Source organism: Myotis myotis, unplaced genomic scaffold (assembly GCF_014108235.1).
Source record: "Myotis myotis isolate mMyoMyo1 unplaced genomic scaffold, mMyoMyo1.p scaffold_m19_p_8, whole genome shotgun sequence".
Taxonomy (NCBI): Eukaryota; Metazoa; Chordata; class Mammalia; order Chiroptera; family Vespertilionidae; genus Myotis; species Myotis myotis.
Genome location: NW_023416390.1, coordinates 63,152,062 through 63,168,546, shown reverse-complemented (window position 1 = coordinate 63,168,546; position 16,485 = coordinate 63,152,062). Strand labels below are relative to the sequence as shown.

General features: G+C 39.1%; 1 non-coding gene across 1 annotated transcript; it reads left to right on the top strand.

The window, feature by feature from the left end:
• The first annotated feature begins 1,287 nt into the window (after window positions 1-1,287).
• On the top strand, window positions 1,288-1,448 carry LOC118662329. Its single transcript, XR_004969712.1, has one exon. It is a non-coding gene; the product is annotated as a U1 spliceosomal RNA (small nuclear RNA).
• The last annotated feature ends 15,037 nt before the right edge of the window (window positions 1,449-16,485 follow it).

Below are 16,485 nucleotides of genomic sequence, written 5' to 3'. Positions count from 1 at the left end.
CAGAGAAAACTCTTATTAGCAGGGTTAGAAAGAAGGGAAATATAATCTTTCAAAAAGGAAAAAATAAAACAACTCCAGTTACTCAAGTCATCAATTAGCTGTACCTTGACTCTCGCTGAACCTGAGATGGTGGATTCTGTGGAAACAGCAGGTGTTACTGTGAGTGCTGTCTCAAGGAAATCCCATGTGGGAGAGCAGAAGTATAAAGGGACCTAGGGTTCAAGGAATTATCAGAGGACAAGAGAGGTAGCTTTTCAATAATATACAGATATAAATATTCAAACATATATTTCTGCAGTACTGACTACCAAGTACTTATTTTGAAACATCTCAAAAACGAAGGTATTCTAAATTTGGGTAATAACACCTTCCTCTGATATGCTGCTGTTGCACCTACCCAGGCAAGGGAAGCAGCAGCAGAGCTTTCCACAAAAGCCACTGGACTGGCATTTAGGACATTAGAATTCTTATCTCTGATACCAGCTCACGCTGCAATTCTGAGCAAGTCATCTCACTTCTCTGGATCTCAGAGAGGTCTTGATATCTCAAAAGTCCCTTTCTATCCCAATGATATGTAACAAAGTATTTACTATGTACCAGGAACTGTTTAAAGCATGTGGGCAAATCGGTAAACATGGGATAAATGGTGACAGAGGGAGACTAGAATGGATGGTGAAACACTATACAATATACAGATGATGTATTATAGAATTGTATACCCGAAACCTATAAATTTCATTAAATGATGTAACGCAAATAAACTCAACAAAATAAGGAACAAACTTGAAAAAAATAGTGAACCTATTTAATCTTCACAATCTTCCTATGAGTAAGTGTCCATACTCCAATTAACCCCATTTTATAGATAACTTGCCTAAGGTCACTGTGCTGATTTATTTGATGTGTCAACTTGGTGGACCACAATATCCATATATTTGGTTCAACATTATTCTGAATATTTTTGTGAGGGTGTGTTTGGATGTGATTTACATTTATATTGGTGGACTTTAAAGAAAGCAGATCACCCTCCATAATGTGGGTGGGCATCATTCAAATAGTTGAAGTCCTAAATGAAACAAAAGCTGATCTCCCATAAGTTCTAGCCTGCCAGAAGACCACCTTCAAACATCATCTGCAACGTAACCTCTTTCTGACTTGCCAGCAGACTGCCTTTGAACTGGAACTGCAACGCTTTCTTGAGTCTCCAACCTGCCAGCTCTCTTATCAGATTTTGGATTTATCAATCCTCCAAAATTGTGTGAGCTAATACTTTAAAATAAGTATCTTCTACTTGCCTGGCAGTGAAGATAACATGATCACGAAGGTGGTTTTCCCAGGGCAAGCTTATCCATTGCACTCTGGATGTGCTGACCCCTGGGATTTCTCCAAATGTGGAAAAATTGACTGCATAGTTTGTTGCAGTGGGGGACTATGTTCATGTCCCCCCCCCCAAAAAAAAAAAATTAGTCTCTTTACACACACACACACACACACACACACACACACACACACAACCATCACATCCATCCTATTTACTCTGTTTATCTGGGGAATCCTGAAAAATGAAGTCACGCACTAGACAATGACTACTACTACTAGTACTACTAGTGGTAGAGCCAGGCTTTGGCCCAAGCAGCCTGGCTTCCCAGGTGGAGGATGACAAAGATTTTATTATGCCAGAGATTGTCCAAGAGGTTGACAAGACTAGTAAACAGAATTTGTTCTTAATGGTTTTACTCTGTATGTATACACTGATTATTTTATTCAATTGACCATAATAAACTCATGAAACTCTAGGAGGTAATACTGAAGAACCTAATATCATATGTGTTTGATTATAGAAAATTATGTATTTGAGGCACACCCCTAATCTTTCAGAGTTGACTTTAGGAAGTAACAGCCATCTTACAAAAGTCCCTATTGACAGAGATCAAATAATAATAATCACAATAATAATAATAATAATAATTCTGGACATAAGATAGTCTGACTCACTGTGGTAATCTTTTTATTTTTTGGCCTTGCTCTCTGCTCAGTAGACACTGTTCTGGAAGTTTATTGGAATACTTGTTCATGGCAGGTGCACTTAAAACTATCACTTTAATATTTCATCCTATTTTATTTCAATTCCTTTATGCTATAGTAGATCCTTATGCTTCCTTGGTAATGTGTGCTTATTGTCAATAGTTTTTTTTCAAGGCTCAAATTCAATTCATGATTCTAGAGACATGGCTTCAAACTAGCCCAAGAATTACATCATTAACCAATAACTCATCACCAATGATCCAAATATCTTGTAAGGAGAGAGAAAGGCACGCATACCCTGCATCTTCTTTTCACTATAAGTTAGTGTTGGATTCCTACTGAGATATCAACAAAGGTTTTAGATACTCAAGAGTAGCCCCTACTTTCAGATGTGCTCGGTACTGAGGCTGGTGAGGCTTCGATGGTGGAGGTCAGCCATCTGTCTCCACTATTGATATTTGGTTCCAGCACCGGAGGGCTGATAGCTCGGGGAAGACAGGAGACCTCTAAATGAAAATAATACTTAGCTAGGGTTCAAGATCATAGGACTCTTCTGATTTTCATACACGGCTTAAATATTGTCTATCACTCCCTGGACCCAAATGATCAACTCTGAAACTTATGTCGCAGTGGAGGAAGTAGAGGAGGAAGCATGAGTTGTTCTGTTTCAGACAGAGATGGAGCCATTACAGCCAGACTGAATCAGTGCAAGAGAGAGGGGTTTGGAGGATTTGGTTAGTTTCCTTCCTCTCAAATGTCTAGACATCCAAAGAGACTGTGCAGACTTGCTTTTGACTATTCCCGTTAAAGGTCTCTCTTCACATAAAATGTCACTGGTTATATGGGTTTGTTTGTATTATCTTTGAACTTGATGTATATTATTCTATTTTTGTCAGCATCCATTCCCATTTTCTATAAGCTTTAAACTATCCCAGGTGTTGAGCAAATGTGAATGCTTTAGAATGTGACCGGCCTCTGTAATCTAGTTTCACAATCACTACTCTCCCTCTCCAAATTCTGTGTAACTGTGAATTTTAAGTGTGCATTATCTGGGACATTCATATGCTGTACTTTAAGACAGACCCCAACAGTGTAAAAATGTAACCTTGGTTATCGGTGTCCAAACTGCCTAAAACGAAAATGGACTCTCAGGTCTCCATGCTTATCTGCTGTTCACAATCACTCTGTACTCCAAAGTGTGTGTTCCCAATGCAAATCATTTAGTTGCCTATCAAGGCCCTTCTCACTAGGCATTTAGCTTCCAGTATGTTCTGTACAGAGCTTTAAATATGTCAATATGAATATTAAACATGCAAATCAAGATCAAAGTCATCTGATGCTTACTTTTCCTTGGCACTGCAGTGTGACTAACTTCCATGCATCTAAACTCTGCAGACAAAATGTCCTGCTTGATAAAACTGTGTGTGATAAAATTACACCCTAACCTGACAGTACAATGCAGACATGGGCATAATAAAAATGCATGGCCCACCTGCCTTTTACTGAAATTAAGATCATCTTTCCCCTCCTCAATTTTCGGCAGTAGATCTATTATTATTGTTAGGGAGGGGCAGCTACACGAACGAGAGCAAAAAGAGTAAAGCTAATACAAGAAAGCATGTGCCTGGTCTCAGTAGACATTTGCAACACAGTTTTGTGTATTATTTATGAGTTATAGGAACAGGCTGTTTTAACAGACCAAGGAAAGAATATTAAAAAAAGATAAATCAGATAACTTTAGAATACATAGGGTGGGCCTGGGGAAAATACATTTGCTTTTGTCCAAAAACAGATCAATATCCTCCTTTTAAAAGAAACTTTCTAACATCAATGTCTTAATGCTAGCATTTTAATTGATTTTTCTCCATTCTTTTCGGGGGGTCTTTTTAATGAGCAATTTTGTGTAGTCAGTTTGGCCACGTAATAGATCTAATCCTATTGATAAAGAAGGTTGAAAATAAACATAGTCCCCAAAATCCAGGTTAAGCTGGTAAATCATTGATTTAGCAAATAAAAACCACATCATATTTTTGGTTTAACCACTTGTGCAAGTTATGTATCAGGATTTCTTTATAGGAGTTGAAACACTTGTTTAATGAAAGCTGGCCTCTGTGGGGAAAAGAAAAAAACCTAGTTGTTCCATATGTCATAGAAAGGCTTGATTGGAGACTGGGCAGATGATAATTCTTTCCTTTGTGGAGGAAAATTAAATTTCTTTCCACAGCTCTTACTGATCTCAAAGCAAAATGAATTATTTTTGTCTTCAGGATTTTTCTCAATTTGAGACCTGCCACATCAGGGTGGACTCATGACTGGAGAAATGAGCAGCTGCCAACTGTAAACTCCAGGACACTGGACTCTAAGCAAGACCCCACTGGCCTAACACACCATTATTAACAATGTAATGGGTCTTTAAATCTTTTGAGTCTTTGAAAGCTGTAACCACTTAAAATTGTAGCTTGATCAAAGCTTTGTGCATAAGAAAAAGAGTGCTAAAAAAAGAAAATCTTTTGGAAAATATAATTTTTGCCTTGAGCTAGATCTGAAGCACTAACTGTTCATAATCCACTTGGAGTTTAGGAAAGTGCTAACTGTGTTTTCCTCTTAGATATAGAAAGATGGTCAATTGCCTTTTATTTCTCCATCCCACTCTTGGAAACAGAGTAATTTTGAGAATATAAGCCAATTGTACTCCAGCCAATGCTCAGCAAGAAGATGGCCATGGAGTCCCTTGGCATTCTAAATCTCTTCACTGTCCTTCACTGGTTTGTTGAATATGGAGATGTGAAGCTGGGAGTGGGTGGTGAATATGAGGATATTTGGGACAGCAGAAAATGTCCATTGCTGAAAAAAGGGATGATTAATATTGCTTCTAGGAATTTTATTATTACAAAACACTGAAATGAAAGAGAGCTGGTGATGGTGAATGGAAAATGTGTCTGGGGGTATGGAAGATAGGACCACTCAAGACTTGAAGAATGGATCAGATATACCAGACCTTCTACTACAAATATGTGCCAAACAATGTACTGTATGTTGGGAGTAAAAAGACAAGTGGGTTCTTATGCCTTAAATAATGATGATATAGTCAGAGAGATTTATATGCAATTAAATAACTTTACAAACAAATACAATACATGCATTAATATTTGGACTATATACAGAACATGGAAGTAGTACAGAGATAGAAGTGATTCATTATACTGAAAACAAGTTCCAGTTTTCTGTACATTAGGTTGAGATGAAATGTTTATTCAAAATGGACTATGGACAAGCGATCTTAACAGTAGAGTACTTTGTAGCTTTTATCTGGACTCTAATGCCCTCTTTTTCAAGGAGACACAATGTTGGTGTGTGTGTGTGTGTGTGTGTTAAGAGGGTGATGAAACAAAAGTTTTTTCCTCTCTGCTTCCCATCCTTTGTAAGTGAAATAAATTGTTCTTAAGGCTCTTTATTATTACTTCCATTTGTGGACAAAATTTGACTTTTACAGGCTTATGCTGATAACTAAACCAGAGTAAGTGAAGTGGAAGCCATGTAGATTCATAACTAAGGTATGTAATAAATTTGCACAAAGCATACAATTTATTCTTTAAATTCTTAAGAAAAATTTCATATGCAAGAGAGTCATTTTTTTCATGACCTCAGCTGAGAAGAAATTGGATTGAAAGAAATTCTGAGGACATGAAAGAAATCAAGCCAGTTTATAAAAGGTACTTGGGCCCTAACCAGTTTGGCTCAGTGGATAGAGCATCGGCCTGCAGACTCAAGGGTCCCAGGTTCAATTCCTGTCAAGGGCATGTACCTTGGTTGTGGGCACATCCCCGGTGGGGAGTGTGCAGGAGGCAGCTGATTGATGTTTCTCTCTCATCGGTGTTTCTAACTGTCTATCCCTCTCCCTTCCTCTCTGTAAAAAATCAATAAAATATTTTTTAAAAAAATAATTCTGCTCTTCGGAGAAATTTATAAAATAAAATAAAATAAAATAAAATAAAAGGTATTTGGAAAATCATTTGCTGCTTGTTCATTCTGACACAACCCAAACACCGGAAGCATTGGCAGAAGCAAATGAAAATAAGGAGCAAAAACACCAAAAAAGAAACAGAAGCTTCTCTTAAGAGGGAATGCAATAGCAAGTATAACCCTCAAAGGGGAAGGAAGGGGAATAGAGCAGCACTACTGAAAGGAACTTTCTGTGATGATGGGGATGTTCTACATCAGTGCAATGCAATCTAGTAGCCATTTGCCACATGTAGCTATTGAGCACTTGGAATGTTTCTAGTGTGACTAAAGAACCAGATGTTTGTATTTTCTTTAATTTTAGCTAGCTTAAACAATTACATGTGGCTAGTAGCTTCTATCTTAGCCCAAATCTCAAAAATAGCATTATGGATGAGGAGTTCTACTTCAAAATTAATTCATAAGCTTATTAATTTTCATTAAATATCTCCCCTGTATCCCTATTTTCTTGTATTTAAAATGGTTTTAACAATTAATAGCCTTAAAGTAAAGATGCAGTGACATAATATAATTTCATGTGGGTTCCTTATGTTAGGTCTTATTAATAAACTAGAGGCCCAGTGCACGAAATTCATGCACTGGGGGGGAGGGGGAGGCATGGTGGTGATACCTCAGGCCAGCCAGTGCCCTTTCTCAGTCTGGAAGCCCTTGGGGGATGTCCAACTGATGGCTTAGGCCCACTTCCCATGACAGCTTAGGCCCACTCCCTGTGGGACATTCTTAGCACTGCCATGGAGGTGGGAGAGGCTCCCACCACCGCCACTGTGCTTGCAAGCTGTGAGCCAGGTTTCTGGCTGAGCGGCACTCCCCCTGTGGAAGTGCACTGACCACCAGACAGAAGCTCATAGTGACCAGTTGTTCCACCGTTCGGTCGATTTGCATATTAGCCTTTTATTATATAGGATTTTCTAGTTTAAGAGATAAGGGATTTGGAGATGAATTTGGATTTTTATAGAATTTCTTCAGGTAACATAATTGTAGAAATAATTATTAAAATGTGTCTGCTCATAAAGCTTGAAAGATGATGGATTGATTTTAATATGATTTCAACTAAATGTGATGGAAAAATAATTGAGAGAGCAATCAACTCTGACAGGGAGAGGATTGGGATATGGTGGGTTTGGGCTGAGTGTGATAGAGAGAGGAAGGAAGGCCCTCCCAAACAAAGGACCCCACCATTAACAAAGGCACAGAGGTGGGAAAGGGTGGGACCTGCAGGGCTGCTGAATTTGTATGGCCAGGCTCTAGTGTAGTGCATTGTGGTTGAGACTGACAAGAAAGGTAGATTGATCTGATTCTCTGAAGAACCTAAAATGCCTACTCGGTCTTTATATTGTGATTGTGTAGGCAATGGAGTGAAACTAGAGGTGTTTGGTAAATGAGAAACAAGATCAGGTCTGTGATTTAGAAAAATACCTCTAGTGTCAGTGTTACTGAACTTGTAGAAAAATGTGGAGGGATGAAGACCAGTTAGAAGGATATAGGAAGAGGTCAAGAGGTGGATATGGCAAAAGGTGAAGAGTAAACAATCCTAATAAATAACTAATAAAAGGGGGATGAATATGGTTCAACAGAATCCACAAAATTTGGTAACCTAAGATACTAGTATGTGCGTGCATAGAGAAAGAGAGAAAAAGGTTACTGTGAAGCTTTAAGTTTGGGTGGCTGAGTGATAATATTCATCAAGCTAGGGAAGAAAGACAAGACCAGGCTTGTTGACTGTGAGGTATTAACTTGGCATCCACCTAAAGATGATAAAACAAATACAGAGATGAATTACAATTCTTCAAATGGATATTAGGCCAGCGCCTCAAAATCAACATGCCCAAACCTGAGCAAGTATTTAGTGGATGTCCAACTAGGTACTGGAAATGCAAGTCTTGAGCTCAACAGAGAGGTCATGAATAAGAGACATTATTCATCTGAATAGAAATGATAGTGAAAGTCATAAAAGTATGAGCCTATTAAGAAGACAACATTGTGTAGCTCACAAAGGAGTTGTGTAGCTCACAAAGGGGAAGAAGGGCAGGATAAGGGAGGATAAGGGCTCATACTTGGGATATGTGTCAGCAAGGAAGACAGGAAATAAAAACAAAGAATTTGGGGAAGGACTCAGGAAGAAAATGACCAAATTAAGAGAAGAATAGCTTTCATATTACTTCAGTCTGCACATTAAATAAAATAAAAATACCAGAACTAGCCATTAATTACTTTCTGTAGATTACTTTCCAACCCATGTAGGCCCTACGGTGGAAAAGCTGTGGCATCTTCATGTAATATGGTCTGTCTGACAGGAAGGCCAATGTCTAGGGGTGGGTAGGGTTAAAGAGGCTGTGGACACGCAAAGGAAGCATTCCTTATGTTTGTTATGCATTACTACAAATTGAGGGGAAGAATGAGTGCAGCCAAAATTATATAACTGAGACTTGATATGAGTCAATGACAGTTAATCAGCAGTGAGGGATACGCCAAGATCAGCTGTTTCTTTCTATCTAGTCTCTGAACAAGTAACTTCAACTCTCTGAATCTCAGTGTCCTCTCATCTAACAGAGGTAGAATCCATGGCATTCATAAGATAGTTGTCAGGATTAAAAGATACAATGCACCTGGCATGACTGGGGTTTGATAAAGGTTAGCACTTCCCTTATTTCTCTTCTTCATAGTTTGGTATCAGGCATACGTGGGGTATCAGTGTTATCCTCCACGTGTCAGTTGAATACATTGTCTCGTTCAGTGTAGTTGGAAGAGATTCCAAGCCCCTGGAAAAGGACAATTTCATCTCATCCAAAGAGATGAGATGCCTTGTTACAGTATTTGCACCCTTAAATCACCTTGATTCCCTAGAAATCAAAACTCTTTGGGTTAATGTTTCTACATTCAATTTGAGCTTATTGTTTCTGGTATTTAAAATATACCATTTAAAAAGACAAGAAAATACCAAAAAAATAATTATTCATACAGAGAACTTTGAAATTAATCCATCTCACCCTAACCAGTTTGGCTCAGTGTATAGAGCATTGGCCTGCGGACTGAAGGGTCCCAGGTTTGATTCCAGTCAAGGGCATGTACCTTGGTTGTGGGCACATCCCCAGTAGGGGGTGTGCAGGAGGCAGCTGATCAATGTTTCTCTCTCCTTGATGTTTCTAACTCTCTATCCCTCTCCCTTCCTCTCTGTAAAAAAATCAATAAAATATATTTAAAAAGAAATTAATCCATCTATATATTCATATAACAGAGGTGTTAATGCTTATTGTTTTCTAGGAGAATAGGACAGGATGAGGACAAAGAACAGAATTGAGAATCTTTTCAATATTTTGCCTGAATGGTCATGCAGTCTGGAATTCAATGAGAAAAAATATGGGATATATGGATAATCTAAGTCAATCCATGTTTGGTGATTAGGAGAGAATTATGGGTTGTGTTGATATGTCAGTCTGTTTCATAGCTCTCCACTGAAGGGTAAGTATATTTTGTAAATGTATATTTTGTAAATGTATATTTAAAGTATATTTTGTAAATGTATGTTCATAGCTTATAGCAGAAATTTGTGCTTCTCTATAATGAGTAAACACATTAAAAATATGTGCTTTACTTCAGAAAATTGGCAAATAAAGGGACCTAAAATGAGAAGTATTCATTGGATCATTCATTGATTCATATAATCATTCATGTAACAAAGTATTCATTGAGCCATACTATGTTCCATGCTGTTTATCAGGAGCTGGGCTGAAGTGTGGATTAGATAAACAAGGTTCTTTGTCTCACAGAGTGTACAGTCCAGTAGGTAAGATAGAAATTGTACAAATAATTGTAAGTATGAGAAGTTTTAGAAAGGTATTACAGAACATACAAGTAGGACCTCTCCAGTAGGGGGTATAATAGCAATAATAATAATAATAATAATAATAATAATAATAATAATAAACACTTGTATAGTGCTTACTATGGACCACACTGGGCTCAATCCCCAGTAGGGGCATGAAGGTGGCAGCTGATCAATGATTCTCTCTCATCATTGATGTTTCTCTCTCTCTCTCTCTCTCTCTCTCTCTCTCTCTCTCTCTCTTTCTCTCTCTTTCTCCCATACTCTCTGAAATCAATAAAAAATATTATTTTTAAAAAGCACTTTACATATATATTTATATTTAATCTACTTTTCAACCTTATGAGGTGGGCACTATTATTACCTCCATTTAACAGAGGGGAAAAAAAACCTGAGTCACAGAAAGTTTCAGTAATTTGCCCAAGCTCACATGGTCAGTATGTGGTGAAGGCAGGTTTTTAATTCAGAATGTACATGATGCTCTAAAACATCTGAGCTTAATAACTGCAAATTAGAAAATAAGATATATCTAAGCAATCTAAAAAACTGATTTGTTTCATCTTGTGTATTTTAGAACAGGAAAAGGCATAGAAAAATCTATTTTTCAATGACCCTTTTTAAGCCTGATATATGAGACCATAATTGGCCAACTACTTTGAAAACCACAAATACAGTATTTTTTGACCTGTGCTTCTTAGACTGGATCTAGTTTTAGTGTCCGTCTCCACAGGCAGCCTGCTCATCAAGCACTAGCTTGCTCCTTTACAAGTCGCTTGCCCTGTGTTTGTTCTCATGGGAACAAGAATAGCAACAACAGAGGCTGTTGCTCAGAACACAAAAGAAAAGATAAGCCTGAAAGATAGACTGTGAACCTATCAGCCTTTGTCACAGCCTTTCCCACACTTACTGGTGCCATCGAGGTGATGCAACCTGAGGCTCAAGCATGATATCAATGCCCAACTGATGCTGCTCGCATTAACACCCACCCTTCCACCCTTCCGGAGGAGGTGGTGCAGCAGGTGCTTTGGGTGCTCAAGTCACATCCCGGGACCCAGCTCTGACTCTAGAGCAGGTGTGTGGGCAACTTGGTGCAGGCTCTTTGTTCTTCTGCCTCAGGGCTTCCTTCTAAGTCATGGAGGCCTATTCAGTACAAAAAGGGGTGGGAGCAGGGAAAGCTCTTAGGGGCAACATTAGACCCATTGGGGATGGGCATGCAAAATTATTTAAATCTGCACAGGTAAGCACCCAAGGATGAAGGATATTTAAAAACAAAAGATCTTCCAAAACTTGGATGTGTAGAAAAAAGAGATAGGAAATAGAACAATACATATTCTGTCATTACTCACAGGAAGGAATGAACAGAGGCTTGCAAAAAGAATGTAGGATTAAGACATTGTATAAAGCTACATAATGGCAATCATACATAACAAACATAAAAACCTTTCAAATTTTATGAATAAATGCATACACACAACCACAGAAATACATATCTTATAGAAAACCACACAAAGAATAAAAACAGAGACAATAATACAAAATGTTTCACATATCTAAGAGCAAACATTTTCATATTAATAGATGTATTAATGGATAGATTTGCTTGTTAAAGAGAAAAACATCTATCTATCTATCTATCTATCTATCTATCTATCTATCTATGTAAAACCCTAATATGCAAATAGACCAAAATGGCGGAACAACCAAACAGTCAAACAACTGGTCGCTATGACCACCAGAGGGTGCATGCAAAACACAGCAGGTGTCAGCAGCAGGCAGCAGAGGGTGGAACATGGCAGATATCGGCTGCAGTGGGATGGTGGAGCAGGTGAGCGGGGGGCATCAGACCAAGGTGGGGTGCCAGTTGCTGTCATTGGGGTGAACCTCTGGTGGTTACTGAAAATTCTTTGCTCCTGCACACCACGATCCCGTCCAGCACTCGCACCTGCTGCCAGTGCACACCCTGCTCGCACACACTGCCAGCCCTGGAACACAGCTTGCACTTGCTGCCGGCGCCCAGCATAGGCCCCAATCACTCGGTGCCATCTGCGGATGCAAGCGGCGGTTGCCAGCCCCAATCTCCCTGAAGGCTTCTCTACCTCCCCCTGCTCCTGAGGAGGATCGGAGCAGCAGCTGCCACTTGCACCTGCTGATGGCGCCAGCCCCAACCGCTCGACGCTGTCAGCAGGTGCTAGGGGGGCTGGCACGATCAGCTTGTGGGAGCAGCAGAGGGGCTACCGGCAGGTAGGGTACCGGGGGCCGCGGTGGGAGGGGCTGGGCAGGGGTGCGGAGGATGTGCTGAGACCCACCCCTGTGCCCATTGCAGCCTCGTGGCCCACAGTTCCTTTCAAGGTGCACAAATTCGTGCACTGGGCCCCTAGTTTTATTATATTACAAAGCTAAACTTAATATTATGCTTTATATAGTAGATACTTTAAATGATTTATATTGAAAATTAAAAATTAAAAGGTGAATATTAGATAGACAAGCGGGGGTTTCAGTCTTAGAAAAAGGAATGAGGAAGAATGCATTAGATGATAAAATTATAGGCAACAAATAAAGGATAATTTATAAATATATTGAGCAGTTATTAATATCCACATCCCAAATAATTTAGCATTAGTATATAAATAGTAATCATAGCATTAATAATCATAAAGAAAATAGTACAGGAACTGCAAGAAAAAATAAGAAGAATCATGGGAGGAGGAACAGACTGTGATTTACTATTATTCTATGCTTGATCAAGTTAAAAAAAAAACATTAACAATGTCAGAGACCCAAATAACATAATTAATAAGATAACTCTTCTTGATTTTCTACTTTAAAAGCAGACATATTTTTAGCTAACCATGGAACAGTCAAAAAATTTAGCCACAAAGAAAATTTTATACATTAATAAAAGTAAATAGTAACAGAAGCAATGTTCTCTGATAACCATGTAACAGTACTAAAATTAATGTATAAATTAGAAACAAACAAAAATATCATGCTACCTCTAAGTCACAAGATCTCTTTTTAAAAATCTTTTGGATCAGAGATTTGAGTACATACTAAAACTATGGATTTGCTTAAAATGGTTTTTGGAAGGAAGCACCTAGAACTAAAATCTTAGGTCAATCAATGAGAAACGATGCATATAGATAAATTAAATTAAACATTCAAATAAAAAAAAAATAGAAAAATCCCAAACTAAACAAAATGAAAGCAAAAATAATAAGACAAATGGAAAAAGTTTATATTCAAAGTAATTAGGGAACAATTATAAAATTAATAATCAAAGTTATGAGGTTTTTTTGAAAGTTTATAAAGTTTCAATACATTAGCTAAACTAATTATAAGAAATGGAAAATGTATATATACATAAACAAAAAATTACAACATGGGGATAACCAATGGGTTTATTAAAAGAAATCTAAGACATGGCTTAGCTCAAAATTTTGCAAGTAAATTTGAAGAAGTTAATGGAATAATAATCATTCAAAGTTAACAAGTCCTAATTCCTGGAACTTGAAAATGTTATCTTATTTGGAACAAGGGTCTTGGAAATGTGATTAAATTAAAGATGTTGAGATGAGAAGGTTACCCAAGATTATTCAGATGAACTCTAAAGCCAGTGACAAATGTTCTTATAAGAGAAAAAAAAAAAGATGAGGAGACAAACAAGAGAAGGAGGAATGCGTCTGTGAAGGCAGAGGTTGAGTGATGTGGCCACAGCTAAGGAATGCCTGGAGCCAACAGAAGCTGAAACAGCCCTAATATGAATCTTCCCCTACAGCCTTCAGAGGGCGCATGGCCTGCTGGAACCATGATTTTAGAACTCTGGCCTCCAGAACTGTGAGAGAGTAAATTTTTAAAATGTTAAATTTAATTTATTGCAGTGACATTGGTAAGTAAAAGTATATAGGTTTCAAGTGGTAAAATCTAGTGTATCGTCTGTACATTGCATTGTGTGTTTCCCACTGAAAGTCAAATCTCCTTTCATCACCAAATATTTTTTTTGCAGTTACAGACCTTTATGTCACTATGCTACATTTAACATCAGTCCCCTCAAGATGTGATTCCCCATAGTTACCCCAAAACCCTTATGCTGCAATCAGAGACCGCCCCCCACCTCCATTTACAAAGACCCCTGCTCTTACCCCTGAAGAAGAGACACATTAACCAGGCCACTGACACCTCCAATTTACAGATACCAAAATAGTCCTGAAAGTACTAATTACAGGACCCCCAAGTGTTCCTATCCTCTGCACCCTCAAGAATTCCCCCAGTGCCTTGTATGAAGCCCACCCAATATGCCCCACAGCCCCTCTGCTAGCCAGATTTCCAGAAAATTCTCTATTTTTAAAGTAGTGACTTTCCCTTTTGGGGGAACCCAAAATTTGGAGCCCCCATTTTGAGACTGGGGATCCCAAACTTCCATGTGCCCCCAAGTGCTACAGCCTCTAGAATACCCCAAAGCCCTAATTTCCAGGACCCCCAAACCATGGGATCCCCAAATTCCCAGGGAGTCCTAAAGGTAAAAATCCAATCCCAAGCCCCCAGGAAACCCCAATCATGGAAGTCCTTGTGCCTGGAATGGAGGAGACTGCAGTCAGGTCATGCATCCCAGGCTACCATGGCACCTTAAGCCCTTTTTATAGGCACCAGGAGACCCCAAACAGTTATGCTCATCCCTGAAAACTAGAGGACTTCAATGCCCTGAGTCATGGATCTCAAGACGCCAAATTCCAAGAGTCCCAGCTCCCAAAGAACCCCAAATCCTAAAGCCTCCATCTCATACATGAAGGGCACCCCAAGGCCTTGAGGGGATCCCAAATCCTGGAGCCCCCATTTCAATCCACATTCTGGTCGTAGGTCCAAAACACCAAATCTGAGTCACTGACCCTAAATGACCTCACAGCACCCAGGCCAGACTAGCAGCGTGAGGGAGACCCAGGGAGTCCAGGACGGACCTGGGGGCCTCACTACCAAGGACAGCTCAGACTACCCCTTAACTGCATGTCTGAGAACTCAGTATGACCCCTCTGCCCCCTTCAATAAAGACGTTTCTATGGCTTCTCTGTGTCGGACCTGAGTTTGGGGATTACAGCCCTACTCCTGCACTGCTGCTGGGGGAGGATGAGAGAGGAAGTTCTTTCTTCAATCTCACCTCCCAGCAGTTTGGGCACAGGATGATCTAGTCTGCTGGGAGTCCTAACAGTCCCATCTTCTTCCTGTGGTCACCACAGCTGCCCCTCCCATCTGGGCCCACTCCAGTGTGGACAGGTCCATCACCATATATTTGACTTTCTTTACTACCCCACTTCCCCAACTCTTTTTCCTCCTCCACAGACTGTTGTCTGTGACTAGGATTTTTTGTCTGTTTTTCTTATTTGTTCACTTATTGCTTTCAACTTTATATACTCTTATATTCATTGCAGCATATTTATGGTGACCAAAACATGGAAACAACAGAAGTGTCCTTCCATTCGTGATTCGATAAAAAAGATATGGAGAATGTATACAATGGAGTACTACTCAGCCATCAGAAAAAAAAAATGAAATACTGCCTTTTGTGACAACATAAATGGTACTTGAGAATGTCATGTTAAGTGAAATAAAGCAGAAAGAAAAAGTCAAGAACCATATGATTGAGGGATATAAAACCAAGAGAGTATATTTATTCTGTTTCAAGCCTCCTGGTTTAAGGTAATTTGTTATAGTAGCCCCATGAATTAATACACATAGAATGAAATATGTGAATCATAACTGTACAAATCTCCACTAATTTTTTTAATGTAAAGTGCTGTGCCTACTCTTGTATTTCCCTTTCCCATGCTGTCTTCTGCCATCACAGTTTCACCTTATAGCCCCAACAGAGAGCACATGCAAAGGCCCTGAGGTTAAAAAAAAAACCCACAAAAACAAGTGGCCTGTTTAAGGAACTGGAGGAAGGCCAGTGTGTCAAGAACACTATGATCCAGAAAGTAGGTGTCACCTGAAAGTAGGAGGCTTTATCCTGATAAAAGAGTTTCTAATCTGAAAGCAAGTCTGGCACCAGCTATTAAGATACATACTAGTATATTTTAACTCATCTGTACATTCTTCAAGTGGTTCCCCAAGGTCTGGATGAGTTAAATAACAAAAGAATCCAAAGATTAAACAAAGAAGAAGGAAATGGACATATTTGCAAAGCAGAAAGATCTTCTAGTTGTAGGACAAAAATAACTATATTCAATTCCCATTCTTCAACTCAAAAAATGGATTTAAAACACCCCCCCACACACACACACACACGAACACACACGTACACGATTGGTGCCACAACTGTGTTGTTGACAATCTCCTCAATAGTAACAGTCATTTCAACAGCTCAACCCACTCAGTGTATTCAAATAAAATGGAAGGAGCTAGAGCAAATGATCACTTCTGTCTGTTTTTATTTTACTGTTTGGATGTTTGCATTACTGTGCACTCAATATTTTTGCCATGGATTATTAAAAGAAATCAGGAACAGCTGTGGCGGCTGCAAGATTATTTGTTTGAAGTACCATACCACCCCTCTTAGCGCGCGCGCCCCCCCCCCACACACACACACACACACACACACACACACACTCTCAGGAATTAGCACTGAG